General features: G+C 39.0%; 1 pseudogene; it reads right to left on the reverse strand.

Moving 5' to 3' along the window:
- Window positions 1-12,708: 12,708 nt before the first annotated feature.
- Window positions 12,709-13,596, reverse strand: LOC101360510 (actin-related protein 2/3 complex subunit 2 pseudogene; annotated as a pseudogene).
- Between the last annotated feature and the right edge of the window lie 445 nt (window positions 13,597-14,041).

Below are 14,041 nucleotides of genomic sequence, written 5' to 3' on the forward strand. Positions count from 1 at the left end.
TATGACTGCCCTGACAGGGAATGGAGAAGAGAGTCTCTGATGGAGGGGGAGAAAACTGTAGAGCAGAACTCAAATTCAGGTAAAAAGACTAGACTTAATGGTGTGACTGAGACTGGAGGAATCCTGAAAGCATAGCCCCCGGAAGTTTTGTTAACCTAGAACTAAAAATATCCCTCAAGCCTACTCTTCAGAGAAAGATTAGACAGGACTATAAAACATAAAATAATACGCGTGAAGTGTGTGCTTCTTAGTTCAAACAGATACACAAGACCAAATGGGCGGCTCCTGTCTGGAGGAAGGATGAGAAGGCAGGAAGGCACAGGAGCTGGTTGAATGGACACAGTAAACCTTGGGTGGAAAAGGGGAGTGTGCTGTCACATTATAAGGATTGTAACTAATGTCACATAAAAAATGTGTATAAATTTTTTTATGAGAAATTAACTTAAACTGTAAATTTTCACCTAAAGCACAATAAAATAAAGACAGAAAGAAAGAATTGAGCTTTGGCGGCAGATCTTTTGGATGCCCTGTTGCTTCCTTCTGAAATTGATGTAATAAAAATACAGGCACATCAATCAAAATGAGTGCCCCGAAAATGAAGAGATTAGGGGAAATAATTTCATTGATGTTGTTGTTAGGTGCCGTCAAGCCAGTTCCAACTCATAGTGACCCTATGTACCACAGAACGAAACACTGCCCAGTCCCGTGCCTTGCCCATTGTTGCCGCCACTGTGTAAAGTCATTTCATTGAGGGTCTTCCACTTTTTCGCTGACTCTCTACTCTACCAAGCATGATGTCCTTCTCCAGGGACTGATCTCTCCTGAGAACATGTCCAAAAATGTAAGATGTAGTCTCGCAATCCTTGCGTCTAAGGAGCATTCTGGTTGTACTTCTTCCAATACAGATTTATTCGTTCTTTTGGCAATCCATGGTATATTCAATATTCTTCACCAACACCACAATTGAAAGGAGTCAATTCTTCGGTCTTCCTTATTCATTGTCCAGCTTTCGCATGCATATGATGCGATTGAAAATACCATCGCTTGGGTCTGGCACACCTTAGTCTTCAAGGTGAAATTTTTGCTTTTCAACACTTTGAAGAGTTATTTTGCAGCAGATTTGCCCAATGCAATGCATATTTTGATTTCTTGACTGCTGCTTCCATGGGTGTTGACTGTGGATCCAAGCAAAATGAAATCCTTGACAACTTCAATCTTTTCTCTGTTTATTATGATGTTGCTTATTGGTCCAGTTGTGAGGATTTTTGTTTTCCTTATATTGAGGTGTAATCTATACTGAAGGCTGTGGTCTTTGATCTTCATCAATAAGTGCTTCAAGTCTTCTTCACTTTCAGCAAGCAAGGTTGTGTCATCTGCATAACACAGGTTGTTTATGAGTCTTCCTTAAATCCTGATGCCCTGTTCTTCATATAGTCCAGCTTCTCGGATTATTTGCTCAGCATACAGATTGAATAAGTATGGTGAAAAGATACAACCCTCGCGCACACCTTTCCTGACTTTAAACCACACAGTATTCCCTTGTTGTGTTTGAACAAATGCCTCTTGATCTATTTACAGGTTCCTCATGAGCACAATTAAGTGTTCTGGAATTCCCATTCTTGATAATGTTATCCATAATTTGTTATGATCCACACAGTTGAATGCCATTAAATAGTCAATAAAACACAAGTAAACATCTTTGTCGTATTCTCTGCTTTCAGCCAGGAACCATTTGACATCAGCAATGATGTCCCTGATTCCACGTCCTCTTCTGAATCCAGCCTGAATTTCTGGCAGTTCTTTGTTGATATACTGCTGCAGACACTTTTGAATGATCTTCAGCAAAATTTTACTTGTGTGTAATATTAATGATATTGTTTGGTAATTTTCGCATTCAATTGGATCTTCTTTCTTGGGAATAGGCATAAATATGGTTCTCTTCCAGTCAATTGGCCAGGTAGCTGTCTTCCAAATTTCTTGACATAGACGAGTGAGTACTTCCAGAGCTGCATCTGTTTGTTGAAACATCTCAATTTTGACATTATGTCAATTCCTGGAGCCTTCCTTTTTGCCAGTGCCTTCAGTGCAACTTGGACCTCTTCCTTTGGTATCATCCGTTCCTGATCATATGCTACCTCCTGAAATGGTTGAATGTCAACTAATTCTTTTTGGTATAGTGACTCTGTGTGTAATCCTTCCATCTTCTTTTGATGCTTCCTGCGTCGTTTAATATTTTCCCCATAGACTCCTTCACTAGTGTAACTAAAAGCTTGAATTTTTTCTTCAGTTCTTTCAGCTTGAGAAATGCCGAGCGTGTTCTTCCCTTTTGGTTTTCTATCTCCAGCTCATTGCACATGTCATTATAATACTTTGCTTTGTCTTCTCGAGCCGCCCTTTGAAATCTTCTGCTCAGTTCTTTTACTTCATCATTTCCTCCTTTTGCTTTAGCTACTAGACTTTCAAGAGCAAGTTTCAGAGTCTTTTCTGACATCCGTTTTGGTCTTTTCTTTCTTTCCTGTTTTTTTAATGACCTCTTGCTTTCTTCATGTATGATGTCCTTGATGTCATTCCACAACTTGTCTGGTCTTCTGTCATTAGTGTTCAATGTGTCAAATCTATTCTTGAGATGGTCTCTAAATTCAGGTGTGATATACTCAAGGTCATGGATTTATTTTAATTTTCTTCACCTTCAACTTGAACTTGCATATCAGCATTAATGGTCTATTCCACAGTTGGCCCCTGGCCTTGTTCTGACTGATGATATTGAGCTTTTCTATTGTCTCTTTCCACAGATGTAGTCGATTTGATTCCTTCGTATTCCATCTGGCAAGGTCCATGTGTAGAGTTGCCGTTTATGTTGGTGAAAAAAGGTATTTGCAATGAAGAAGTTATTGATCTTGCAAAATTCTATCATGTGATCTCTGGAATCATTTCTATCACCAAGGCCATATTTTCCAGCTACCGATCCTTCTTCTTTGTTTCCAACTTTTGCATTCCAATCACCAGTAATTATCAATGCATCCACATTGCATGTTTGATCAATTTCAGACTGCAGAAGCTGGTAAAAATCTTCAATTTCTTCATCTTTGACCCTAGTGGTTGGTGCATAAATTTGAATGATAGTCGTGTTAACTGGTCTTCCTTGTAGGCGTATGGATATTATCCTATCACTGACAGGGTTGTACTTCAGAATAGATCTTGAAATGTTCTTCTTGACGATGACTGCAACGCCATTCCTTTTCAAGTTGTCATTCCCGTCATAGTAGACTATATGATTGTGTGATTCCAAATGGCCAATAGCAGTCCAATTCAGCTCACTAATGCCGAGGATATTGATGTTTATGCGCTCCATTTCATTTTTGACGACTTCCAATTTTACTAGATTCATACTTCGTACATTCCAGGTTCCGATTATTAATGGATGTTTGCAGCTGTTTCTTCTCATTTTGAGTCGTGCCACATCAGCAAATGAAGGTCCTTAAAGCTCGACTCCATCCACATCATTAAGGTCGACTGTACTTTGAGGAGGCAGCTCTTCCCCAGTAGTCTTTGAAGTGTCTTCCAACCTGGGGGCTTATCTTTCGGCACTATATCAGACAATGTTCCACTGCTATTCATAAAGTTTTCACTGGGCCATTCTTTTCAGAAGTAGATTGTTGGGTCCTTCTTTCTAGTCTGTCTTAGTCTGGAAGCTCAGGTGAAACCTGTCCAGCATGGGTGACCCTCCTGGTATCTGAATACTGGTGGCATAGCTTCCAGCATCACAGCAACATGCAAGCCCCCACAGTAAGACAAACTCACAGACACTTGGGGGAATCAATTTCATTGATGCAGCAGCTAAAAAGACTGCTTTCCAAATTATTTCTGCACTTATTATAATTAAGGAAAAGATATGCTCAAGTTTGTCTGTTAATGTTCTCAATCCTCGTGAACTGGCTATAGAAAAACTTTAAAACATCAACTATTGGCTCAAACAGATGAAATAAAAATTTGGAAAAAGGCAGGTTGTTACCAAGATCCTGCTACTAGATTATGGATCAGACACAGTAAGAAGACAGTTTTACCTAGCTTTTTTCATGTTTCTAAACCTTACACAAAGGCTTTCACATGAGAAGAGATAAAATGATTGAAACTTTAAAGAAAATACTGGTGGGGAAAATTTTTTGAGGTTGTCAAACGTGTTGTCACTCATTACACATTTGTCCTTGCTATAATCCTGGGAAACACCTTAAAGTCCTACCTGGACAATATCCTTTATCCTCTGGTCCTATGCTTGAATGGCAACTAGATTTTATTCAACTCCTACCCTCAAATGGTTGTAAATGTGTCTTGGTATTGATTTGCAGATTTTCACATTGGGTAGAAGCTTTTCCTTGCTGTTGTGCTACTCCAGTCTTTGTGGCAAAGAAACCTCTTGAAAACATTATATCCACCTAAAAAGCACCAAAAACTCTTTGTAGTGATTGGGGAATGCATTTCACTGGTTGAATTATCCAAAAACTGTGTCGAGTTTTTCCCATTGACCAAAGGCTGCATTGCCCATACCATCCCCAGTCCTGTGGTCTGGTAGAAAGAATTAATGGAATAATAAAGACCCAAATTGCAAAGCGTTGTGAAACTTTAAATTTATCTTGGACTAAGGTCTTTCCTTTGGTTGTTTTAAATTTGAAAGTGACACCATATGAATCTCACAAGCTTACTCCATATGAAATAATCACTGGGAGACCTATGGCTCTTCCTTATGTTGCTTGCACTGACCCTAATATAGTACAACCAATTTACTAGAATATTGTCAGTCTTTAATGCAACACTCTAAGAAATATCTTTCACAGATTAAGGAAGCATTTGATGAGCTCAAACACCCAGGATCTATCAAGCCTCGCCTCTGGTGAATATGTGTATTAGAAAAGACATCAGTTGAAGGAATTATTAGAGCCTCGTTGGAAGAGACCTTACTTAGTTCTCCTAACCAACTCCTGTGCGGCAAAATTAGAAGGAGTTAAACCTTGGATCATTTGTCCCAACTTAAGAGATCTAAGGCACATCCTTGGACTTGTCAGCCCTCCAGTGACCTAAAAATTACATTTAAATGCCCTTGTGGTCAGAAACAGATGAATGCAGAGGTAGACAGCTGATACCAAGATCACGGAACAAGACCTCATGCAAGTTGCTGGAAATTGTGGACTTCAGCGATTGTAGCTATTCTTATGTTAATAGTCTTATTATAGACCTGTGCCTTGTTTCCTAGTAATTCTGCTTCATACGCAACCCCATTTAAGATTTTTTCTTCTCTGTTTAATCATTTTCTCCCTTGCTGGTAGAGAGAATGCATTTGTCAAACTGGCTCAGTTGGTAGCTAACACAGATAATTTGACTGAATTTTGGATTGACCATTCTTCTTCACAAACTGTACATGAAAATTCAGATCCATTAGCTTCTCTTATAATGAACTATATAGTTCTGTACCCCCTGTTACTGTCATTTTTAACATCACCTTTAAGTGAGCCATATGTGTTAGATTATGGCATCCCCCTGGGTTATTAGCTCAACCCCAGGTTCTGCATTTCAATCTAACCCAGATTACAACTAAGAATTGCTCTGATGCTGCTTGGAAACCCCCTGATGATTGTCCACATGAGTTTTTAGCTTCATACCTGAGGTTCCCTAGATTCCAAATGAAGTGCCTCACAACTAATATAGGAAGTACAAGTTTCTTGAGTCCAGCAAGTATGAGAAAAGAACCCTGTGCTTCAATTGGAAGCTAATAATGTTGGAATTAGGATGATTACCTATTTGCAGTAATTCCTTAACACAGGATTGGCTTGAGCAGGTCAATCAAACCATCCCTCCTCCACTCAATATAACAAAAAATGGAATGATTGGCACTCCTTATGGGTATGCATTTTTATGTGAAGGATCAAAATATCTCTGTATAGACGTATCATACCCAAATAATGAACCTTATGCTTTGGCATTACCCTGTTTGAATGGTTGGAATATGGTGGGTCAATGTACTTTAGGTTATTTAGGAGTCCCTTTAGGTGTCCACTCTTACAATGAAAGTATACATAGGATTAATGATTTGAACATCCTTACTCATCACGAAAGAGATGCAGACCCTTTAAAAATGGGCAGACCAAATGAAATATCAGAATCCTATAGCTGAAAAAAACTGAATTTGGATGGGTATTCCTCAGAGCCTTTCTACCTTGGTATGGTGTTCCTCAACTCAAGAAGTCTACTTGAAATTTATCTGCTAGTATGGCTCAACTTGCTGATGTTGCTGATGGAATGGCTGCTAAACAGAAGTCTCTAGATTCCCTCGTTAAGGCTGTATTAGATGATAGAATAGCTCTTGATTTCATACTAGCTCAACAAGAAAGTCTGTGCCATTGTTAATACTTCTTGTGCCTGGTAAATACTACAGGAGAAATAAAACAAGATATCAGAAAAATTCTCCAAAAGGCAACCTGGCTTCATTAAATACACCCTATGCCTGACACTCCTTTTCTTGATATTTTTAGCTCGTTGCCTAATGGTTCTTGGTTCCATTCTTTATTACACAGACTGGATTGGTTATCTTGGTTATTGTAATAATTATTTTTGGACTCATCAAGTGTTATATGAATTGATTCTCTAACATTTGTAATCATACCTTGAGTTAGCCTTTTTGGAATGCCAAGTTGTTTCTCCAAATGTGGCCTCACTCCACACTTGCCCAAATAAAAGAATCACAGAAGCAGAATGAGCTATGGAGTGGTGAAGAAGTTAATGGCCAAACTCCATAAAATAGCAACAAGGTCTAAAATTTAATAAGATAGCATAAATGTCCATGCAGAAGAAAACACTCTCATAATGGTAATCAAAGAATCTCTATGGAGATTCATGATCAGAAGGGGGAAGTGTGCAAGAGGACTTTAAAACTGAGCTGCTTGATATTACTAAAGCAGCTGACACAAGTCTGAATCAAATTCCCCTTTGCCCTAGATCCCTGCTTCTACTTTCAGAATATGTGCACCCCTTCCCCCTTCAGGTGAACAACTATGTGGTTATGCTTGTTTAAGTTTGGGATAAGAATGTTCCAGGAGGGGCATGACAAAATGTTCTGTTCTCAGGACAAAATGTTTATGCAGAATGTTATCAGAAAAATGCTTACACAGGTTGGATCCAGGAAGTCTGTCGTGGAAAGTAGATTTACTGACATTGTGAAAGACTCACTTGTGACTTTTTGTAAACCCAAGACCTCATATATAAAACCCACCCTATCCCTCTCTCTTTTAGAACAGCAGAGCACCTTGTGGTTTCACTTTGTGCTGCCTGGTTTGAATCACTCTATTATTCAATGAAACTATTGCTTTTCTCTTTACAGAATTCATGTTAATTTACACTTTTGCCATGGGTCATAAGGTAATTCTATGTTTAACTTTTTGAGAAACTGCCAAACTATTTTCCAGTGGCTGTACCATTTAACAAAATCACCAGTAATGTTTGAGGGTCCCAATTTCTCCACACCCTCAACAAAACTTGTTGCTTTCTGTATTTTTCTGATCATAGCTACCTAAAAAAAAAAACCTAAACCGGTTGCCGTCGAGTCTATTCCCACTCATAGCCACCTAGTGAAGGTAAAATGATACCTAATTATGGTTTTGATTTGCATCTCCCTAATGATTAGGAGTCCCTGGGTGGCATGAGGAGTTAAGTGCTCTACTACTAGGCAAAGTTTGGCAGTTCAAACTCACCCAGAGTCACCATGGAAGACAGCCTGGTGATCTACTTCCAAAAGGTCACAGCCTTGAAAACCCTTTGGAGCAATTCTACTCTACACACATGAGGTCACCATAAGTCAGAATCAACTCAACTGCAACTGATAACAAGAACAATGATAAATGATTTTGAGCATCTTTTCATGTACTTGTTGGCCATTTGTGTATTTTTTGTGGTGAACTGTCTATTCAAGTCCTTTTATCATGTTTTGATTGGTTGTATTTTTATTGCTAAGTTTTAGGAGTTAAAGAACTCCTAAAGATATATTCTGGATATTAAACTCTTTTCTGATATATTGTTCTCAAATTTTCTCCCAATCTGTAGGTTGTCTTTTCAGTTTGTTCACTAAGTCTTTTGATGCACAAATGTTTTCAATTTTAACGAAGTCCAATTTATATATTTTGTCTTTTGGTACTTGTGCTTTCGGTGTCATAGGTAGGAATCCATTGCCAAAAAGTAAGATCCCCAAGCATTACCCCTATGTTTTCTTGTAAAAGTTCTATGGTTTTTGTTCTTACATTTATGTATTTGATCCATTTTGAGTTAATTTTTATGTATGGTGTGCAGTATGGGTCTAAATTCATTTTTTTCCACGTGGAAATCCAGTTGTCCCAGAAATATTTATTAAAAAGGTTATTCTTTCCACATTGAGCCAACTTAGCACCCTGGTTGAAAATTAATTGACCATAGATGTTTGAGTTTATCTCTGGACTCTCAATTCTATCCCATTGGTCAATAGCAGTACCAGAATACTTTAAGTATCATAGATTTATAGTAAGTTTAGAAATCAGGAAATGTGAGTTCTCCTTATTCGTCCTTCTTGTTCAAGATTGATTTGGTTATTTGGGATCCCTTGCTGTTCCATATAAATTTGAAGACTGGCTTTTTCATTTTTGCTTAAAAGGCTGTTGGAATTTTGATAGAGAATGCATTGAATCTATAGATCAATTTTAGTATTATTGACATCTTAACAATATTAAGTCATCCCATCCATGAACATGAATGTCCTTCTATTTATGTAGGTTTTCTTTGATTTCTTTCAGTAATCTGTTATAATTTTTTGTATACAAGTCTTACCTCCCAGGATAAATTTATTCCTAGATATTTCAATCTTTGATATATGATTGTTGTTGTTAGGTGCCGTTAAGTCATCTCCAACTCAGAGTGACCTTCTGTATAACAGAATGAAACATTACTTGGTCCTGTGCCATTCTCACAATCATTGCTATGTTTGAGCCTACTGTTGCAGCCGCTGTTAGTCAATCTCATTGAGAGTCTCCCTCACGTTCCCAGACCCTCTACTTTAACGGGCATGATTACTTTCTCTAGCGATTGTTGCCTCCTGATGACATATCCAAAGTAAATGAGACTAAGTCTTGCCATCCTAGCCTCTAAGGAGCATTCTGGCTGCACTTCAATGAAGAAAGATTTGTTCATTCATCTGTCAGTCCATGGTGTATTCACTATTCTTCCATAACACCGCAATTTGAATGGTCAATTATTTTTCAATCTTTCTTTTTTATTGTCAAGCTTTAGCATGCATATGAGGAGATTGCAAATACCACGGGTTGGGTCAGGTGCACCTTAGTTCTCAAAGTGACATCTTTGACATCTTTGCTTTTAACACTTTAAAGAGGACATTTGCAACAAATGTGCCCAATGCAATACACGGTTTAATTTCTTGACTGCTGCTTCCATAGGCATTGATTGTTGATCCATGAAGAATAAAATGATTGAGAACTTTAATTTCTTTACTTTGCCGTTTATTATGATACTGTTTATTGTTCCAGACTTTTACCTTCATACGTAAGTGCTTCAAGTTGTATTTACTTTCAGCAAGCAAGGTTGTGTTATCTGTATATCTCAGGTTGTTAATGAGTCTTTCTCCAATCCTGATGCTGTATCCTTCTTCATATAGCCCAGCTTCTCAGATTATTTGTTCAGCCTTTAGATTGAATAAGGTGAAAGAATACAACCTTGCCTCACAACTTTTCCAATTTTAAACCATGAAGTATCCCCCTTGTTCTGTTCAAATCTGCCTCTTGATCCATGTACAGGTTTCGCATGAGAACAAATAAGTGTTATGGAATTCCCATTCTTCACAATGTTATCCACAATTTGTCATGATCCACACAGTCATGCGCCTTTGCATAGTTGGAAAAACACAAGTAAAAATCTTTCTAGTATTCTCTGCTTTTGACCAAGATCCATCTGACATAAGCAATGATATGCATCATTCCACATTCTCTTCTGAATATAGATTGAACATTCTTGCAATTCCCTGTCAATGTATGGCTACAACAATTTTTGAATTATCTTCAGCAAAATTTTGCTTGCATATAATATTAATGGTATTGTTCAATAATTTACTCATTCTGTTTGATCACCTTTCTTTGGGATAGGCATTAATATGGTTCTCTTCCAGTCCGGTGGCCAGTTAGCTGTCTTCCAAATTTCTTGACATAGAGGAGTAAGTGGTTCCAGCCTTGCATCTGTTTGTTGAAGCATCTCAACTGGTATTCCATCAATTCCTAGAGCCTTGTTTATCAACAATACCTTCAGTGCAGCTTGTACTTCTTCCTTCTGTTACTTCCTTTGGTATCAGCTGTTATTGTTCATATGTGACCTCTTGAAATAGTTGAATGATGAGTAATTCTTTTGGGTACAGTAACTGTATTCCTTCCATCTTCTTTTGATGCTTTCTGAGTCATTCAATTTTTTTTTATTGTGATTTACTTGAGAGTTTACAGAGCAAATTAGTTTTTCATTAAACAGTTAATACACAAATTGTTTTGCAGCATTGGTTGCCAACCCCACGGTGTGTCAACACCGTCCCCTTCTCCATCCCAGGTTCCCTGTTTCCATTCATCTAGTTTTCCTGTCCCTTCCTGCCTTCTCATCTTTGCTTTTGGGCTGGTGTGCCCATTAGTCTTGTGTACATGATTGAACTATGAAGCCCGACTCTCATGTGTGTTATTGAAGACCCTATAACCCATTGCCATCTAGCTGATTCCAACTAATAGTGACCCTAAAGAACAGAGTAGAACTGCCCCATAGGGTTTCCAAGGAGCACCTAGTGGATTTGAACTGCCGACCTTTTGCTTAGCAGCTGTAGCTCTTAACCACTATGCCACTAAGGTTTCTGTTGGCCCTATAGACCTGTCTAATACTTGGCTGAATGGTGAACCTCAGGAGTGACTTCAGTACTGAGTTAAAAGGGTTTCCAGGGCCATACTCTTGGGATTTCTCCAGTCTCTGTCAGACCAGCAAGCCTGGTCCTTTCTGTTTTCTTTTTTTGTGAATTTGAATTTTGATTTTTGTTCTACATTTTTCTTCCACTCTGTCTAGGGCCCTATACTGTGATCTCTGCGAGAGCAGTTGGTGGTGGTAATTGGGCACCATCTAGTTGTTTTGGGATCAGTCTGGTGGAGGTTGTGGCAATTGTGGTCCATTAGTCCTTTAGACTCATCTTTCCCTTGTGTCTTTGGTCTTCTTCATTATCCTTTGCTCCAGCCAGGATGGGACCAGTAGATGTATCTTAGGTGGCTGCTCGCAGGCTTTTAAAACCCCAGTCACTACTCACCACAGTCAAATGTAAAGCATTTTCTTTATACACTATGTTACGCCAATTGAGCTAGATATCCCCTGACACCGTGATCCCCAGCCCTCAACCCAGTAGCTTAGTCTTTCAGGGCACTTGGATGTGTCTTTGAAGCTTCTATGACTTTGCCCTGGTCAAGTTGTGCTGACTTCCCCAGTGGTGTGTACTGTCTTATCCTTCACCAAAGTTACCACTTATCTACTACCTAGTTAGTGTCTTTCCCTCCCCACACCTCCCCTCCCTCGTAACCATCAAAGATTGTTTCTTTCTGTGTGGAAACATTTTCATGTGTTTTTATAATAGTGGCCTCATGCAGTATTTGTCCTTTTGTGATTGATTTATTTCACTCAGCATAATTCCCTCCAGATTCATCCATGTTGTGACATGTTTCCTGGATTCATCATTGTTCTTCATCACTGCATAGTATTCCATTGTGTGTATGTACCAGTTTGTTTATCCATTCATCTGTTGATGAGCACTTAGGTTGTTTCCATCTTTTTGCTACTGTGAATAATGCTACAATGAACATGGGTGTGCATATGTCTATTCGTGTGATGGCTATTATTTCTCTAGGATATATTCCTAGGAGTGGGGTTGCTGGATCATATAGTATTTATATTTCTAACTTTTTAAGGAAGCAAATATTGTTTTCCAAAATGATTGTACCATTTTGCATTCTCACCAGCAGTGCACAAGAGTTCCAAACTCCCCACAACCTCTCCAACATTTGCTAATTTCTGTTTTTCTTATTCTTGCCAGTAATGTTGGAGTGAGATGGTATCTCATTGTAGTTTTGATCTGCATTTCTTTAATAGCTAGTGATCGTGAGCATTTCCTAATGCGTCTTTTAGCCACCTGAATGTCTTCTTTGGTGAAGTGTCTGTTCATATCCTTTGCCCATTTTTTAAAATTTTTACAATAGAAAGATTTTTTTTTAAATTAATGACTCCAGCAATATTTCTTTAGATACAGGAGTTTTGAACTCAAATCCGTAGGAGAAAACAAATTAAGATTTCATTATCTTGCAACTCATTACCCGTACCATATTGCAATGTGAAACAGCTTGGAAAAGAGGGTGGAAGGGAAGGGGAGTGAAGAAGGGGAGATAAAAAAGGAATTAAGTTGATTGAGTGGAATTCTTCTTCTTTTTTTTTTTTAATACTCGGGGAAATATGAAATCCTTGTGAACACAGCTCGTTTCTGCAGATTATTTTCCAAATGTGTACAAAACGGAACGAAAACGGAGAATCTCTTGAGAACCTGAAGAGGTACAACATTAAAAGCTACGATTATCTGTAGCAAGTCTTCCAGCCTTCAGTTGCCTGCCGCCTCCTCCTGTGCCCAAGAGCTAGCGTGATGAAAACGTCTTCCCCATGATTGTTTTCATTTCTTTTTTCTTGGCATCTGGCTTTCACGGTTCAGCACCTTGAGGAAGTCGGATTTTTCGCCCTCATAGTTTGTTAGAGCACTTGAAGTGGTAGTGCAGGTAGTCACGAAATGTGTGGATCAGGTGTTGTCTGGGGCACTGGTGTTGGTGTGGTGAAGGAGCAGCACGAAGGCAATATAGCCAATGTTGTCAACCACAGCGGTATCGGTGCCTTTCAGCTCTAGAGGAGGTTTCCTGTGGCTAAAGAGGACCGGTAGGTTTGTGTGGCTGGCACTTCGTCCTTCTCTGAATTTCTGCATAAACACATCTTTCCAATGACTACATCAGCATCATCTTTAAACACTGTGCTGAAGACTACGGTGACTCTGTCCTTTTTACACTCAACATACATGGTCTCCTCATCTGTATAATGGATGGCTGTCCTGTTCTCATCTTCCTTGCCCTCTTCTTGGAATTAGAAGTATTTCTCAAAGACAGAGGCAAAACAATTTCTTTTCAACATGCCAGCCTGATGCACGATGGAATCCTTGGAGGCAGGAAGATTTTCAAGGTCATATAGCAAAGAGACATTTTACCCTGATTCTGGATTTACCAAGAAACTTCAATACACCTTCTTTAATAACTCATCAACACCATGTGCTTGAAGTTCCTTGTAGAATTTCAAAGAAATACTAACCATAATTTTTGTTTTGTCTCCATTAAGATTTGAAATATGATGGAGGACCCCATCGAAATCTTCAAATGTTACTTCTACTACTTCTGGTTTGTTTCCAGTGGCCACGTTCTCCAACTTGAACGCCAGTGTCTCCTCCATGATGCGGTTGTTCACCTCCAGCTGGATCATGGAGGCAGCTGCCCAGGGCAGGAGAAGGCGAAAGGAGGGCGGGTGAGGGTGGGCAAGGGAGGGAAGGACGGAGGGAGCAGCCCCCTGACGAGGGGGGCTGGGTGGGGTAGTAAGTGAAAGGAAAGGGGGAGAGAGGTCAGGATGAGGGGAAGGGGAAGGCACCAGCCCTGGCCCACACAGGCACACATGTGGACACCCACCCACCCTCCTTTGCCCGTTTTTTAGTTGGATTATTATTTGTCTTTTTATTGTAGAGGTGTTGGATTTTCCTATAGATTTCAGAGATTAGACCTTTGTTGGATATGTCATAGCCAAAAAATTTTTCCCAGCCTGTATGTTCTCTTTTGGTGAAATATTGTAAGGAGCATATGTGTTTAATTTTTAGGAGATCCCGTTTATCTAGCTTATCTTCTGGTGAATGTGTATTGTTAATTATGGTTTGTAT

This window comes from Trichechus manatus, unplaced genomic scaffold, assembly GCF_000243295.1.
Source record: "Trichechus manatus latirostris isolate Lorelei unplaced genomic scaffold, TriManLat1.0 scaffold00086, whole genome shotgun sequence".
NCBI classification, from domain to species: Eukaryota; Metazoa; Chordata; class Mammalia; order Sirenia; family Trichechidae; genus Trichechus; species Trichechus manatus.